This window comes from Rhopalosiphum padi, chromosome 4 (assembly GCF_020882245.1).
Source record: "Rhopalosiphum padi isolate XX-2018 chromosome 4, ASM2088224v1, whole genome shotgun sequence".
Lineage (NCBI taxonomy): Eukaryota > Metazoa > Arthropoda > Insecta > Hemiptera > Aphididae > Rhopalosiphum > Rhopalosiphum padi.
In genome coordinates, this window is record NC_083600.1 from 13,763,191 (window position 1) to 13,779,403 (window position 16,213).

The 16,213-nt window shown below is 27.0% G+C and overlaps 1 protein-coding gene across 2 annotated transcripts in view; it reads left to right on the forward strand.

Annotated features, from left to right (window-relative positions):
* LOC132930221 (cyclic nucleotide-gated cation channel beta-1-like) overlaps positions 1-16,213 on the forward strand; it is a 107,801-nt gene that overhangs the window by 71,163 nt on the left and 20,425 nt on the right. The gene's annotated exons all lie outside the window — the stretch shown is intronic.

Sequence of the window (16,213 nt, forward strand, 5' to 3'; positions counted from 1 at the left end):
AACAACTACCCCTATCTTCTATCCCTTACCCAATCGCATTCAATCGCCACGTGACCAAATGTAATCGATCCGTAGACGGTTCACGGTTTTAATACGATATTATATATATTCAATATTCATAATATATAAGTCTTGTTTCTTGTTGCAATAGGCTCAATTATTAATTTATCTGACGATAGATTTTCTGATCTATCTCGTTTTCGTGTTATTATAATATAAGTGGACATATTATTCAGTGTACGAATACAACGTTTACATTATTTTTGTTGACAGTTTTTTCGTTTTTCTCATTCTCCTCATTGGTTTCCTCTGCACACGCGACGAATACCATACTCATATACTCGTACATAATATACATATTATATTATAGTTCTCACTACCCTTCAATTTGTGTACGCAATCTTTTGCGTAAATATCCATTGGCGATGGCTCGTCGAGTTGACTTTATATATCTATATATACGAAAGTGCATACGTGTGCCATTCCGCTCTGCGGAGCGTAAACTGGTGTGCGATTCAAAGGATATCATCGTGAGCGCGACTGCAGGGCATGTGTGCGTACTGTGTATAATGGATAATATATTATGTTGACGCGTGAATCGTTCGGTGGCGGCGACGATGGCGTTGAAAACGAATACGAAAACAAAGTTCTTTCTTAGAGAAAGCTGTCCGACTCTTACCCGATTGGAGGTAAACATACACTTTTACTTTATTATAAATGATAGATAGCGCGGACTTAACTCGTCTTAAATAAAACGTTTTACGTCACATACTTACCTACTATATATATATGATATTCTACATACATTTTGTGTATTTGTTTTTCTGATTTCCCGCTGGTTTCGCGACAATAAATTTATTTGGCTTTCCGCGCAGATCCAATACCAGAACATTGCGACGGAAAACCTCACTTTAAAAATATGTTCGAACATATATCAGTGCACTGACAAGAAAGTTATTATTCTTCGGATCAAATGCATGTTCTGTTGTTGCGTTCATAATATTATTAGTATAATAATACACATAATATTTATGTGATTCGAATGATATGTATTATTTATAAAATTTATAAAACTTGCTAAGAAACAAACGGTCTTTATCATGAAAACGAACGTGACGTATTTTAATACGTATAATATCATACTTACCAACTATATACTTATAATACTATACGCGATTAGTTTAACAGTCAAATTTATTGTTTTGTCGAGATTTAAAAATGTTAAAAGTTAATTTTTTTAAAATTTACAATACCTACAAATGCCTTTCGTTTTCGTCCTTATATTTTTGTCAACGACTCAACTTAATAATAATATTTGGCATCCTATCTAAATTTTTAATTTCATGATAAAATTTTAAATTTTGTTGTTGAATGTTCAACAAACTTTTTTTTTCATTAGTTATAACTTTGATAAGGTTTTTTGAGTGTAGTAGTAGACCATACATTTCACAAGCTACCATTTTTTATTCTTTTAAATGTTGAAAATTATTCATACAATATTTCATATCTAATAATTATATAGCTTACACATTTTATTTTTATTCAGATTCTTTTTATAAAATTAAATATATATATACTTCCATTTAAAAATAAAAATGATTGATATTAGATTGACTGAAAACCCTAAGGGTATATACAAACGCAATATAAAATGTATTTGGAATTGCATATTTGCACGTGTTATCTTAAATTTAAAAAAGGTATTTTACGTGTCGAAATTATGAGTATCCTTGTAACAAGAATCATCCTGTACATTATGTAGGTCATCTCACACAAGATACAATAACACAAAAACGTTTTCGTTAGTCTTCTGTTTTTATTTTTTTTTTCATTTTTACCGAGCTTAACAATTCAACTGTTATAAAGACATTAATTTATTTTTTGTTGTGTTACATATATTTTTTTCCCGTTTTTGGTAGACTAAATGTATTAATGTATTTATATAAAAAGTGTTTTATAATATAGAATATGAACAATATGCGTCGTATACTATATATATATAATTGTAATTAGTGTTTGAAGTCTGAAGTCACAAAATAAACGTGAAACATTGCATTTTTTTAATACAAATATTGATGGTAATTATTTATTAATTAGTAATAATATAGTCCAAAGTTGTATATAGCTTTAATCATATGAATTTGGTTAATCATACATGTATAATTAGAATTCCATATATTTGTAAAAATTATACTTATTTAAAAAAAGAAAGACACATTTTATTAAAATACTGAAACATTTCAAAATTTTATATTTCATGAAATTTTCAAACACTAATTTTACGTCTTTTATACTTTATTTTTTTATTTGACCTATATATTTTAAAACAAGTATAATTTTTGATATTTATATGATGTATATATTCGAGAATTTATTTTTATTCTCAACACTCAAAACTCCAAACTTTAACATTGTGCTTATTGTTTAGCAGAATCGATTAAAATGCTTCGCGTATCATATAATAATAATAATAATAATAATAATAATAATACATATGTATTATATTATATACTCACGTACAAAGTTTCGTTTCGTCGAATTTAACACTTATTTAGACTTTGTTCAATTATTATTATTTGTAGTGTCGTAACGCTATTGTAATTCGCACTATACAAACCGGAAAGGATAATTGTGTAACACAAACAGTAATGAAACAACAGTTGTTTTTTTTTTTTTTTTAAAACACAATACCAGGAAAAAAGGAACCGCAAACTTTTCTGGCTAAGTTTGTTCAATTAGCATAAATTGTGTTCGCAAAACCACTGCTACCATACAATGACTTTATATTATCATTACCACTGTTGGTAATGACCGCAAAGTTTCAATACGTTTTGGTTTTCAAGAAATTTGGTCAAATTAACAATAAATTAGATATTATTATATAAATATATAGTACAATAATTGTTTGTTGCTGGCCGACAATTTCCATTGATCCGTCGCTTTATAATAATTATATGGTGTGGCATTTGTGCAATTCATATGTAACCTTATAAGTTATAACCATTTTCCCTATAATAAAAAAGTGCCTATCCACCTCTAGGTCCGTGTTTATACTAATTATATTATATTAAGTAGGTACCTATATTTTTTTTTATTTATACAATTATATGATTTATGACGTATATGTGGTAATATAATAGTGGATAATATACCACTAGACTTGTTTTGTTTGAAGAAGTGTAAGACATTATTGAATGACCGCATCTCCAAGTTAGTTTAATAAGGTCAATAAGGATGATTATGATATTAAGTGTTTAATTAATTAAATAATATAAGGCTGTTACAGCTCAAGCCTTCTAAGAGGATTTACAGTGATAAAGAGGGTTTGCACATGGGTAGAGGTATGATATTAAAGTACCTAAATTTTGAGTGGCGTAGTTAGGATATTTCTGAGACTTTAGGAATATGAAAATCAGTATGGAAGGTTTGATTTGAAACGTGTATGAAATAGCATTAGTTATGATTTTGAGGATTTTTAATTGAGTCGTTAGTTGAACACCATACATCCATATGGGTTTAAGTAAGGTGGGTGTATTCATATCGAAAAATAACTATATAGTTACCTAATAAAATATTAAAATCTATGTGCGTAACATTATTTTGATAATGGATACAATACATATAATACAGTAATAATATATTATATTAGGATAATTAATTATTCTATATTAATATTGTATACGTTTCAAATTAATTATCAAAATAATGTTACACACATAGATTTTAATATTTTATTAGGTAACTATATAGTTATTTTTCGATATGAATACACCCACCTTACTTAATTTAAAACGTATACAATATTAATATAGAATAATTAATTATCCTAATATAATATATTATTACTGTATTATATGTATTGTATCCAAGGCATACCACTCGTTGAAACTACACATGTACCTACGAGTGTATACATTTTTTTCGTGTTTTCTAATACAAACGCCAATGTTTCCCATTCGTATTCATCGCACTCGATTTACAATTTATCACGTTTTCTCCCTACAAAATCCGAAATCCACAGACAGTATTTTTTTTTTTTTTGTAAGAAACTAATTTTTTGTTTGTGGTCGATTTATTTGTGTGTGTTTTTAATTCTATAGATTTATGGGTTTAACGACGCATAGAGTGAATATTACATATTATACATATTAATGAGTGTATTCATTTTTTTCAGGACACAAACTAATGTATACCCATGTTTTATGTATAATCATACCAATCAATTGGAAATAAAACAAATATTTTTTTTAAAAAGATATTTGTAGAACCCTTAAATAATCATAAAATCCCGAAAAACATTGAAATATATACGAATTCAATTTTAACTATTATTTTGTACTTGATATTCATATCACTATTTATTTATTTCATATTATATATTTACATAAAACATATTAATTATTTTTGATACAATATAATATATTGTATTTTATTATGGTGTACCGATTTTAATCTTATAGAATGTATACTAGAAGAAAACACATATTTCAATGCGTATAATCTAAAAATAACTTTTTATTACAGTTCTAGATTTCTGTATGATACTGTCCAGACTCCTGACAGAATTAATAATATATTTATGTCTTATGTGTTATCTAGCTCAAAAGATACTTATCAGTTTTCAATGTTTATAATTTTATAATATATATTTATGTATCTTGGGTTTTTTTTTTATAAAATTTGTATTCCAATTTACCTACATATATCTGATTCTTCTAGTGCGCAGTTATTAATTATTACACCTAATTTTCTAAAAAAATAAGACCGCATATTTTTCTTTGAATCTTTTGTCTTTAAACGCTGTTCAAATTTTATTGTTAATAGCCATATTTTACAACCACATCATAAGGTCAGATCAGTATTGGTCTATCATCACCACTGAACAAATTTAATTTGAAATATTTTAGCAAGATATAATATTCTATGGTTTTTTTGATTTCTGCATAGACTAGTTTGAAAAAGTGGTTTTCCCAAAAAATAAAAAAATGTATTTACAATTTTTGTTTTAAATTTATCATGCAATTAAGTCAGATTTTTTTCATTAATGACGGTAAAAAAAACGCATATAGGTCTTTTGATTTGCTTCGAAGACATAGGTACTTATAAAGGTAAAGGTATTTTGGGATGCGCTGTAGTCAATATTCAATATCCATGTATTATATTTACGTATAAAATTTAATATGTACGTATAAATACATATTATGTTATTTGTTATTACAATATGCGTGTATTCGTATTATATTTATCGCGTACGTATGTAATAATAATATTGCGAATACATCAGCGACGATACTTTATACCATTCATTACTATTTCGATTTACATAATCGTATTTTCTCTTACGCACTCGTACCGTGTTTTAATAGCATTATAATTATTTAATGGACACAGTTCGAATCAGTTACGTATTATGTATATTGCGGTGTTTGTATATTTAACTATTATATTTGTAACTATATTCGTAATGCTGTACAATGACTTTAATGATATTTATTTGACCGATAGTGGGGTAGACAGTTTGTTTTTAACTCTCGTTCCACGTCCCGCATCAATGTCGGTCGACAACTATTAATACATTGTTTTGTAGTTTTATAATATATTATTATGTATACGAAATAATTAAACTGCGAAAAAGAAATGTTTAATTTATTCTGCAGAATAAGTATTCCACCGGATAGGTACCTTCTATAGACATTGATCATAATCACATAATGTCTTGGTGTAAAATAATAATTTTATATAAGTCGTTGTCACTTATGAATTCTCTTATAGACTAAAGTAATTAATTTTTACAAAATTAAAAACTCTTTCATTCTTTATTAGGTACTTACTTCTTCAGTCGTTTTTCTTTTTAACAAAATATTATCAGATTACAAACTAGTAGCAGTGCTTCATATTTCTTTCTTTGAGAATTAACTTGAAAGATAACTCTATGTTCCTATGTTGGTACTTATATAGTTAAGTACCTATAATTATCATTTTGTACAGCATTCTTGATTTTATTTAGCAACTATCAGATTTATTTTGACATTCAAAGCAATCGGCAAAACTATAAAAAACTAAAATTTAAGTCAAACAAATTTTTCTGTAACTATTTAGAAACGGTCGTTGTTGAATGATTTATGCAAAATAAATATTGCGCCAAGAAAGATGCGTTGAATAAAACACTCATTTAGCAAAATATTTATATATTTAATATTCTTTCCTTATCCTTCTCAAAATTTTACTGATTAAGTTATAAATTAATTTGAGAATATCCCAATTTGAACTCAAAGTTTTAGTTAATCATCGTTGTTACGCTATTTAATTAAACATTTTCCATTTTATAAAAACTCATTATTTCTTTTTATAATTATTATTATGAACCTTCTATAATAAAAATAATATAAATTCTATTTCTTGAAAATTATGTATTTTTGTTAATACCGTTGATAGCAATTTGTATTGCAGTACAGAGTAAGTTAGCGATTTTAAATATTTGGAAGCAACGTTAAGCACAAAGAATGACTGGTCAAAGGAAATATGTATTCGAATAACTAAAACCCCAAAAAGAATCCTAAGCATTGGAAAAATTCTTTATGTTCAAAGTGATATCTAGGAAAACTTAAATAAAATTTTATTATATGTGACTATTATAAGACTGACTCTCGCGTATGGTTGCGAAACTTAGATGACGACCAAACAAACAGAGAAAAACTTAACTTCAGGAATTTTATTATAATAAAGTATAGAGTAAAATAAGTGGACCTATCATCTATGAAAAAATAGGAAACTGGTAGAAGAGATATAACAAAGAGCTGTACGATCTTTTGCAACTAGCACAAGTCACAAGCTTTATTAAGGACCAGAAGATAAAATGGTTAGGCCGCATGATGAGAAGAGTAGAGAGTTAAAGTAGCACTAGGATGGAGCATGAGGAAAAAGACCTAGGGAAGACCTAGGAAAAAATGAATTGAGATGGTAGAAAAAAATCTAAAAACCCTAGTAGTTGTGGACTAGGGAGATACAGTCCAATATAGAGACAGTTATAGCGATATGTAATAATGGCGATAAAAAGTCTTAAATAGTAGACATGAATACATAAGATAAATATATTATATAGTAAAAATAATGTAAGTAACTACCTATATTTTTTATATATTTTAAATATTACTCTTTATATCTCAAAACAATTTAAATCGATATATTATTATTATATTGAGTTAATAAAATATCATATTATATGCATATTTTATGCGTGTATATTAAATAATTAAATAGGTATTGTTTCTAATTTAGTTTTAATTTCAAAATATGACGAGTAAAATATCATCGTATACAACAGCTAAATTGATATTGTTATTTAAAATATTTGCCATCTTGTCTTACAACAAAGACAGGGATTAAATAGATACTTATATGGTATAAAGTATTTATTACATTTTAATATTTCAAAATACATTTTTACATAATAATATCGTTTAATAATAATAAATGTTTTTATTTTGTAACAAGCAAGGATGTATAATATTAGGTCTTTAATATTATTACCGCTGTCTCGCATTTTTAAGTATACCACCTACCAAATATATAAAAAAAAGTTTAAAATCGTTCAATTTGCTCGCATTTTTTTTTTATTATTTTTAATGATTTTATATTTTTAACAACCTAATCTACATTATTTTTTTTCACGGAATTATAAAATTACTTATAAGTAGATACAATTTTGCGTGCATATATATATATACACATATATAAATAATTTACATTTGGGGTTTTTTTTTTTGGCACTGTACACTTTTAGATTCTAAATAAAGTGAGGAATCTATTGATTTTACAATGATGTATGTTTTTTTTAAGTTAAGTTAACTTTCGTCAATCGTTTTCGTGCATATTATATTTTGTCGTTTGTATATTACATGATATTTAAGGCCATATTTATATGATTTTAGGAGCTGTAGAATCGTATTCTTGCATAATATCATTATGAGGATTTCTTAATTGTTTCTCGTTACAATAACTATGTTATAGTTCATTATTTTTAATTGAATTTAGGTAAATAACATTACACACAGATCCAAACACAATATTATGAAGATACCCGATTAAATCCAATGTTTATATAAGGTCCAAAGGTAGAATCAAATACATACAAACATTGTAATTTTTATTCTTAAGAATATTATAAAATATGTGACTTGATATTAATACCTAATATTGTGTATTTATGTTCTTAAATTTGAACACTGCATCAAAAAATACCATATTTTTGAATATTATAATAATTATTATAAAAACGCTGTAAAAGTTGTTTAAACAAGTCCATAAGTTCTTTGCAAATGTCATAAAATTTCTTTTAAGATTATTTCTTTGAATAATTAAAACGATTATTATACTTGTTTGTATAGTTAATAAGTCTGTTTGTGTGGATTTTGAAACCAATGTATGTTCACTTTTGGAGTGCGTGTGCGAAAGGGAAGTGAGAGATTTACCTACTCTCGAGTCCCGCGGTGCATTTGCAATATGCGTAACATCGAGATTAAGCTTTTGCTTGGGGATTATATGGCTGCTTCCTGTTGACATTTTATTTTTCCCGAACGTTCTGAAATTTCAATTCAATTTTGCTACGTAAAAAAAAACAATGATGATTTTGATATACCCGTAGGCTATAGCACATGAGCCCACGAGCAATGAAATAAAAAACCGTGTGTTAATATTTTTAACGTGCAAATACTTATTTCCAGAGTGTTTGTATGTTTTTGAAATACTAATACAAAACAGCATATTTATAGAATAACACAACGTATAAAAAAAAATCAAATTTTTTATTATTTTTCTGTTTAATATTTATTAAATTTCAAAACTCTATAGAATATTGGTAGTACAACGATGCGAGTTTTCTTTAGTTTTAAAATTATTGTTTGGAAAAAATCGTATTTTGAGAAAGTCGTTTTTAAGGTAATCAAAGCTCCACTTATAACGGTGTTTTTTTAAATATGATTTAAATGTCACGTTCATATCGTTAAAATAATTATTAATCCAGGTAATGTACCAATATTATTTTTATATTTTTTCAAATATTTATATTTAATAATATAGATATATTATACACAGAATTATTCCCCGAGCATAACCATTCCCTTTGTTTCTTATGGTTTTATTAAAATTCTGATTTTTAGAATTCTTAAGTATACTTAAGGATATTATTTGATATTTTCAAATTCGAGTACTTAGATTTTTTATGCAATTTAAAAATTATTACAACACGGGCGGGACGTGATTCCGAGACAAACTTGAAAACCACTTTTCTTATTGTAAATTGTAATTTTTTTTTAAAACATAATCTAAATATATAAAAATTTCAACTAGTAGTTTCGTAGTTATTAAACTGTAAGTACCTTCATATTAAAGATAAGAGTGCAGGCAAATATAAGTTTAGAGGAAATGGTGACCAAGATTATTTGAAAACTATATTAATTAAATAATATATCAAAAATTACATTTTGTAAAAAATTTCTGAGTATAATAAACACTGCATTAAATATTACATCAATATTTTTCACGTGATACACAATGGTATAGTACTATTAATATGAAAATAAGATATTTAATGCAGTTATACTTCAAAATTTTAAAAATCATAGTTTTAATAAACGTGTTATTAAAAGCTAATAGGGTTAAGCATGCTAAGTGAATATCATCATTCATCATATATATTATATTAGTATGGTACTTGTCATTTTCTTTTTGCTTGGAAACGAAAAAAAAAATGTAAATATTTAACATTGAACATTGAACCAATATAGAAGTTTTATTTAATCTTCAAATAGACAATGGGTCCCACAACATATGCAATTTGAGTTTGATTAAGGGAGTGGTATACCGTAAGCATCCCCTAAATTCAACGAATTTTTACTGCGTTATTTCACTCCACTGAACTCTGAAATCGAAACGTTTATACTATAATATGTATGTTTAAAAAAAAACTTTTTGTCCAGGGTAAATGATTATATTTAAACACAAATATTTTCAAAATTATATCGTACTTCAATGAATAAGATTCAAAAAATAGTAATAACTGTTAAACAACAATATATTGATGTATTGATTGATTTAAATATTTTTTGCACAGTTTGGCCACTCGAGACGTACATGTTATACATATATACATATAACACATACTACTTAAACCGCTCAAAAATATTCCAAGCAATACATCTCGTGTTGTACGATGTCGTATTACTTACACCGTACGCAATGTAAAAATGTGTGTGTATTGTGTATAATATATACGATTTAGGGCGGGTACGTTGAATACTTCATATGTATAATATATACAAATATATATATATATATATATGTATATATATAGGAACGATTACAACGGCAAGCGTTAGACAGGTACTTATTATAATAACATTGATTTTATAACCCAACTGATTACACAAAATCGACGGTTTAATAGTTTACACGACGCGACCTATCATCGTCAGTCATTATTAATTATTTATTTATTTAGTTTCGCGAAACCCCAATTTTTTTCAATACGATTTCTTTTGCAAACCATACTTCGGTGTTTACAAACTATTATTTTATATTTTATAATATCAACGCATTTATATACTACACAATTGTACAGTGGGGCAAAGATTTAACAAACAATATAAAAAATGTAAAAAAAAAATAAAAAAAATAAAAAATATAGATCTCAAATAATGGGGATATGTAACATTCTAGGAATATAAATCGCCAAGAATGCGCCCGGGTGTTACAAAAAAAAAAAAACGTGTACAAAATGTTTAATTGATTTTAATTTCATTGCGCATTTATTAAATCGTCAAACCGCTGTAGCATAGTTCAAAATTATTGCATGGGTATGATACGTATTAATACGAAATAAATTGTACGAGACGTAATTAATCGTAGTATGAAAGGCAGTCGTAAACGTTTAAAAAAAATACAAATTTAACAAGAGCAATATTTTTTCTTATTAGACTGCGTTACCGCTGCAGCGTGACCTAATGTCATAATATTCATAACATGATGACTATCGTCGTCAGACGGCCGTGGAGGTGGTGGTGTAAACAGAATAAACCGATGTGAACGATTATATTATTATGATGATGTAGACGCGAATTTTCGACTAAAACGGGCACGGCGTGATTATGTTATTATATTGTACGATAATAATCGCATGTCAAACATATATATCTAGTGCAATTTTAGCGGCCTCAACATACGTGCCGCACTGTACCTACAAGTGTACGCGTATATTGGTGAGGAGAGAGATCAACGACGAGTGCAGGTATAGATATTATAATATTATGAACATGCGTATACGCGACACAGGCGTTCCAAAACGATTTAAAATATTCATGAAGTTTTCCTCTCGAATTCTCTTCATTTCTGCAGTGCAGGCGCATTTTACGATATATATGATAATTACAATCGGCCGTCTGCTGAACCGGGTGCCGGCTCAATGTGTATGCAAATATTATGCATTTTTTTGATAAAATATCGAATCCTACGTGCGCGCACTTCATCGTCAACGTATAATATACTTTATATCTACAACTGCAGTATTTGTCTGTATTATTATTATTATTATTATTATTATAATACGCTTTCCGAGTGGGATGACATATCGTGCATATAGTAATATAGAACACTCAAGTGTTATATATGTATATTATACATAACACTGGTGCAGCCTTTTCAACTTTTGAGATACGTGATGATGATAATGATAATAATAATAATAATATATCGTGAACTGCCCGAATTAACAAACATCTATCTTCGCGAACAAAGTGGTGTCAAGTGATGTCATATTTATAACTAATATTTTACTAATTTTTTTCGTTCTAATGGATTATTTTTTATTTCTTCAAAAATAGAAACATTCGTGTGCCACATTGCTGAGGCAACTGTCGATGTACTATACTTATAGCCATTATGAGAAAACCTATTAATAATATAATGCAGGGTTACCCGGAAAAATTAAATTTTTCAAAATTTGACATAGAATTGTGAAGTGAGGTATACTTCATGAATTTTTACTCCACTAATCTAAACTTGAAATTATATATAATATGTATTATTTTTAATTGAACTTAAAAATGTTTACACGAATAATCTGCTCATAAATACTTCTATAATTGTCACTTAACAAACTTAGATACTTATTAAAAATAAAAAAGATAAAAAGTATTTGAAATTGAATATTACAACAATTTTTAGTATAATACCTAATTTTTTTCTTTAAAATATAATAATTAACTGAAATTATTAAAAAAAAAAGTTATCATGTGTACTATGTTGTATACTAACATTATATGTACCTATCTGGAATCGTATTTCCTGACGTTTTAAAAAATATTAAATGCGCTTAAATTATCTTCGATTTATTTCACTTATCTCTAAAATATATGCGAATATATTATAAAGAATATAGCTACCTTTAACCTAACGTTTAGGAACGAAAAGTAAAAAAATATATTCGCTACTCGTAATTTATTCACGATAATTCAAACGTATCAGCAACAATGGACCCAAAAGGGTTTAGGGAATCCACCGTAAATTTTCAATTTTTTTTCAAGCTAATCATTTCAAAGTCGACAAACAAACAATTTGCATACAATGTAACTGCAGCGAGTTTACATCCATGTTCCATTCTACGACCACTTTGCAACATACCTATTTACTAAAAATACTTCCAAACCCGGCAGCTTATATAAAGACTTAGATTTGTCGTTTTATAGTGTATATATATAAGTTCAAACTGCAAAGTAGAGTCAAAAACAGGGCTGAAAATATAATTTTATTGATTTCGATTATTAAAATCAGTACAAATTATACGATATATTATTACGTAGTTAAAATGCAATATTACTATAAGTTATGATTTTAACGAAAACAATATTATGAACGTTTGGTTTTACCAATACATCTAAAAAATTACCAAATTTTCAATCATCCATCCTCTACAACTTACAAGTATAGTATCACTTATAACGACAAAATAAATCGTCATTTAGGTAAAATTATTCATTGAAAAGGCGTTAATGTAAATAATAAAATGTAATCAATATGCAAACCGAATTTAAAATAATTGAAACCGACGATTTTCACGTCTTGTCAATCCTGTGAGCAAATTAAGTTATTATACATTCATTTCGGTCATCATCGGTAATTTATATTGTTGGTTTTAATAAAATAATTATTACATAAGCATTTCCGTTAGTCGAATTTTCGATTTAATTAACATGATATTCGAATATTATTGTACGGTTGGCCGACGTTGTGATGCAATAATAATAATTAATAATACGTAGCATTGAAATGAAACATTCACGTAATTAGATCGGCGAAACCGTGCCGCACCCCTTACTCCTCATCCACTCACAAACAGACACTGTCATTATTGTTTTGAACCTTGCCGAAACTTTTTACGACTGTCGTACCATAAAATACGCACTTACTAAGCATTATCTGCGTACGTACAGCCACCGTATAAAGGGTACAATCTACCTGAAACATTTTTTTTTTTATTTTTACCCCTGTGTAAGATTTGCCTAGGATATCACACGAATAGGCCCCTTTGTCCACCACCAGAGAATTGGTTTTATACACATATTTTATTCTCTCTATATATCTCTATGTACAAACTATTACAAAAATATTATTATACTGAATTTGGTCGCATAAATGGTTTTGTCCTTGTGTTATGCGTTTTCTGGGTATTATATATATATATATATATATATAGCGAATATTATATCGTAAAAACAGCCCGGAGTAAAAAATACCAACTGAAAAATATTCACGTGGGGGCACCAGTGCAATGGCTAGAACGATTTAATTTAGCACCAATATGGCAATATAGGGCTCGGTCATTGAGATTATATACGTTTAATAACCTCACAATATATACTTACGCGGCTACACGTGCTATATACATGCATAAAGGTACTATAGGTAGTATCGTAAACATAATCGAAGGCATCCTTAGACCAGGATTAACAAAAGTAAGGAAATTTAAAAATGTATACACAAAATAAATATGTAAATTATATTAGAGTACAAAATTCTTTTTAATTTATTGAATTTTTAATAATTACAGTTATTTATATAATTTTGTAATTTACAGTTTATTTAAATATCGAAAATATTATTAAGTAATAAGTAGTTATAGTTATATTATATATTCAAATGACAATATTAGAAATAGAAACAAGTTAATTTATCACAGACCACAGTACAATATGAACTTAATCTGTACCACAAAAACTGCAACAAAGACATGATGGGCCTTTGTGTGTAAGGCTATTAAAATTATTTGGTTTTTAGTAAAAAAAAAAACAAAACAGCATAATATGATATGTATTTAAATATGATGAACAGTTGTTTTTGCTATTGTCATGAACTATTTTTTTTTTTTAGAAATTAAGACAATAATAATAATATAATGTATTATGCTATCACGCCATCCACAACCAAAAAATGTTGTGAGATCTGATGCACATCTGGTTATATTAATTATTATTATTGAGCTAATTATTGTTCGTATATAAATTATACTCATCTTACGAGTACACCATAAATTCATACTAATTAATTTTAAATACCGTTTGAGTGAAAAAATATATTATAGTATTTCGTAGAGGAAGTACTTTTACACACAAGCACGCTCGTTTCAAGTGACTTAAAACTCGCAATTATTAAACATTTTATAAACACGCCTTTATTTTTAAAGATTTTTCAGTCATTTTCGTTGAGGCTTAACACTAGTTCCACGCACGATGATCTCACGGGTGTCATTACTTTTAATTTACTTTGATATAGAATTCCCGTATCTCTGTTTGGTTAGCACCTTTTAATTGGTTTTTCTGTCTGTATGTACTCAAGTACTTTCAGATCTTACTACGCCAAATGTACTTCAATTTCAATACACACATAATATATGGCTCCACAGTCTACGCGTTAAATTGAAACTGTTTCAGAATCCTCTTCAAATAACCATAAATAGGTGTATCATTAAAATTGTGTAAATTTAGATTTAAATTTATCTGATTGTAACAATTATATAGTGATATAATGATAACATAATATCTAATTATACATTATTATATTATATTGAATAGTATATTTGGATATTATATTCAACACTAATTAAATTTACTTATAGAATTAGAACAATAGTTATTGTTTATCGTAATATTATAATCATCTGTATTGTTTGTAGGGTTCATTACGGATAACACCATAAAAAGATAAAACACAAAACAGCGACAGATACTCTTTTCAAAAAGTTGGACATTCCGACATGTTTATTAATTATGGATATATTTTTTACAATCCTTGTAAATAAATATATATTATAAATGTTTTCTTGGCATTTAATAATTGATGATATTATTTTTTTTTTTCAGTAGTATACAAACTATATTGATTTAGGCACGCTTCAAATAAAAAGCAATTCGATAGTCCGTGATTTTATGTATAAAATAAACCTTTCAATAAATTTCAACGTATGGAAGGTAAACATCAATATAAAAAATAATTTGAAAAAAAGGCTTTCAAAAATAAATTTTGTTATTATTGTATTTACGTCGTAAGAACATTCAAAAAAATATTAATAATAATGCAATTTAAATTTGTTTTAACAGTATTTTTATTCTAACTAAATTACTAGAATTAAATACATTTCTTTGCGAATAAATTAATCCAAAACTTTTTTTTTATAAAAACGTTTACTTCAAATAAATAGCGTCTCATTTAGTTTTCTATAATATTATAAAACATAAATATTTCAAGAAAAAATATATAATAATATGAAAATAATCCAAAACCAGAATGTTTTATCTACCAGCTCCAAGAAAAAAAATGAGTCTATAATTTTAGAACGTGTATTGGTATTTGGTATTAGTTTATGTTTCTTATTAAAAATATTTTAACATCATTCCAGAATGAATTTACTTTTTAATATAATACCCAATGAGCCATTATATACCTATTACGTGTATATAATATATATTATATACATAAATGTGTATAAAAGACCAACGAGGAAAATATTTTAATCTCAAAATTTCAGCGTCTTCTTCTCTTATTTTGTTGCAAATTGCTGCAATTGGTGTAATATCTATATTGTGTTAACTGCACCTATACAACAAGTTAGCCATTCATTCGTTTACGCCCGTCGACGTGCCGGACGATTATATTATGTTCAGGT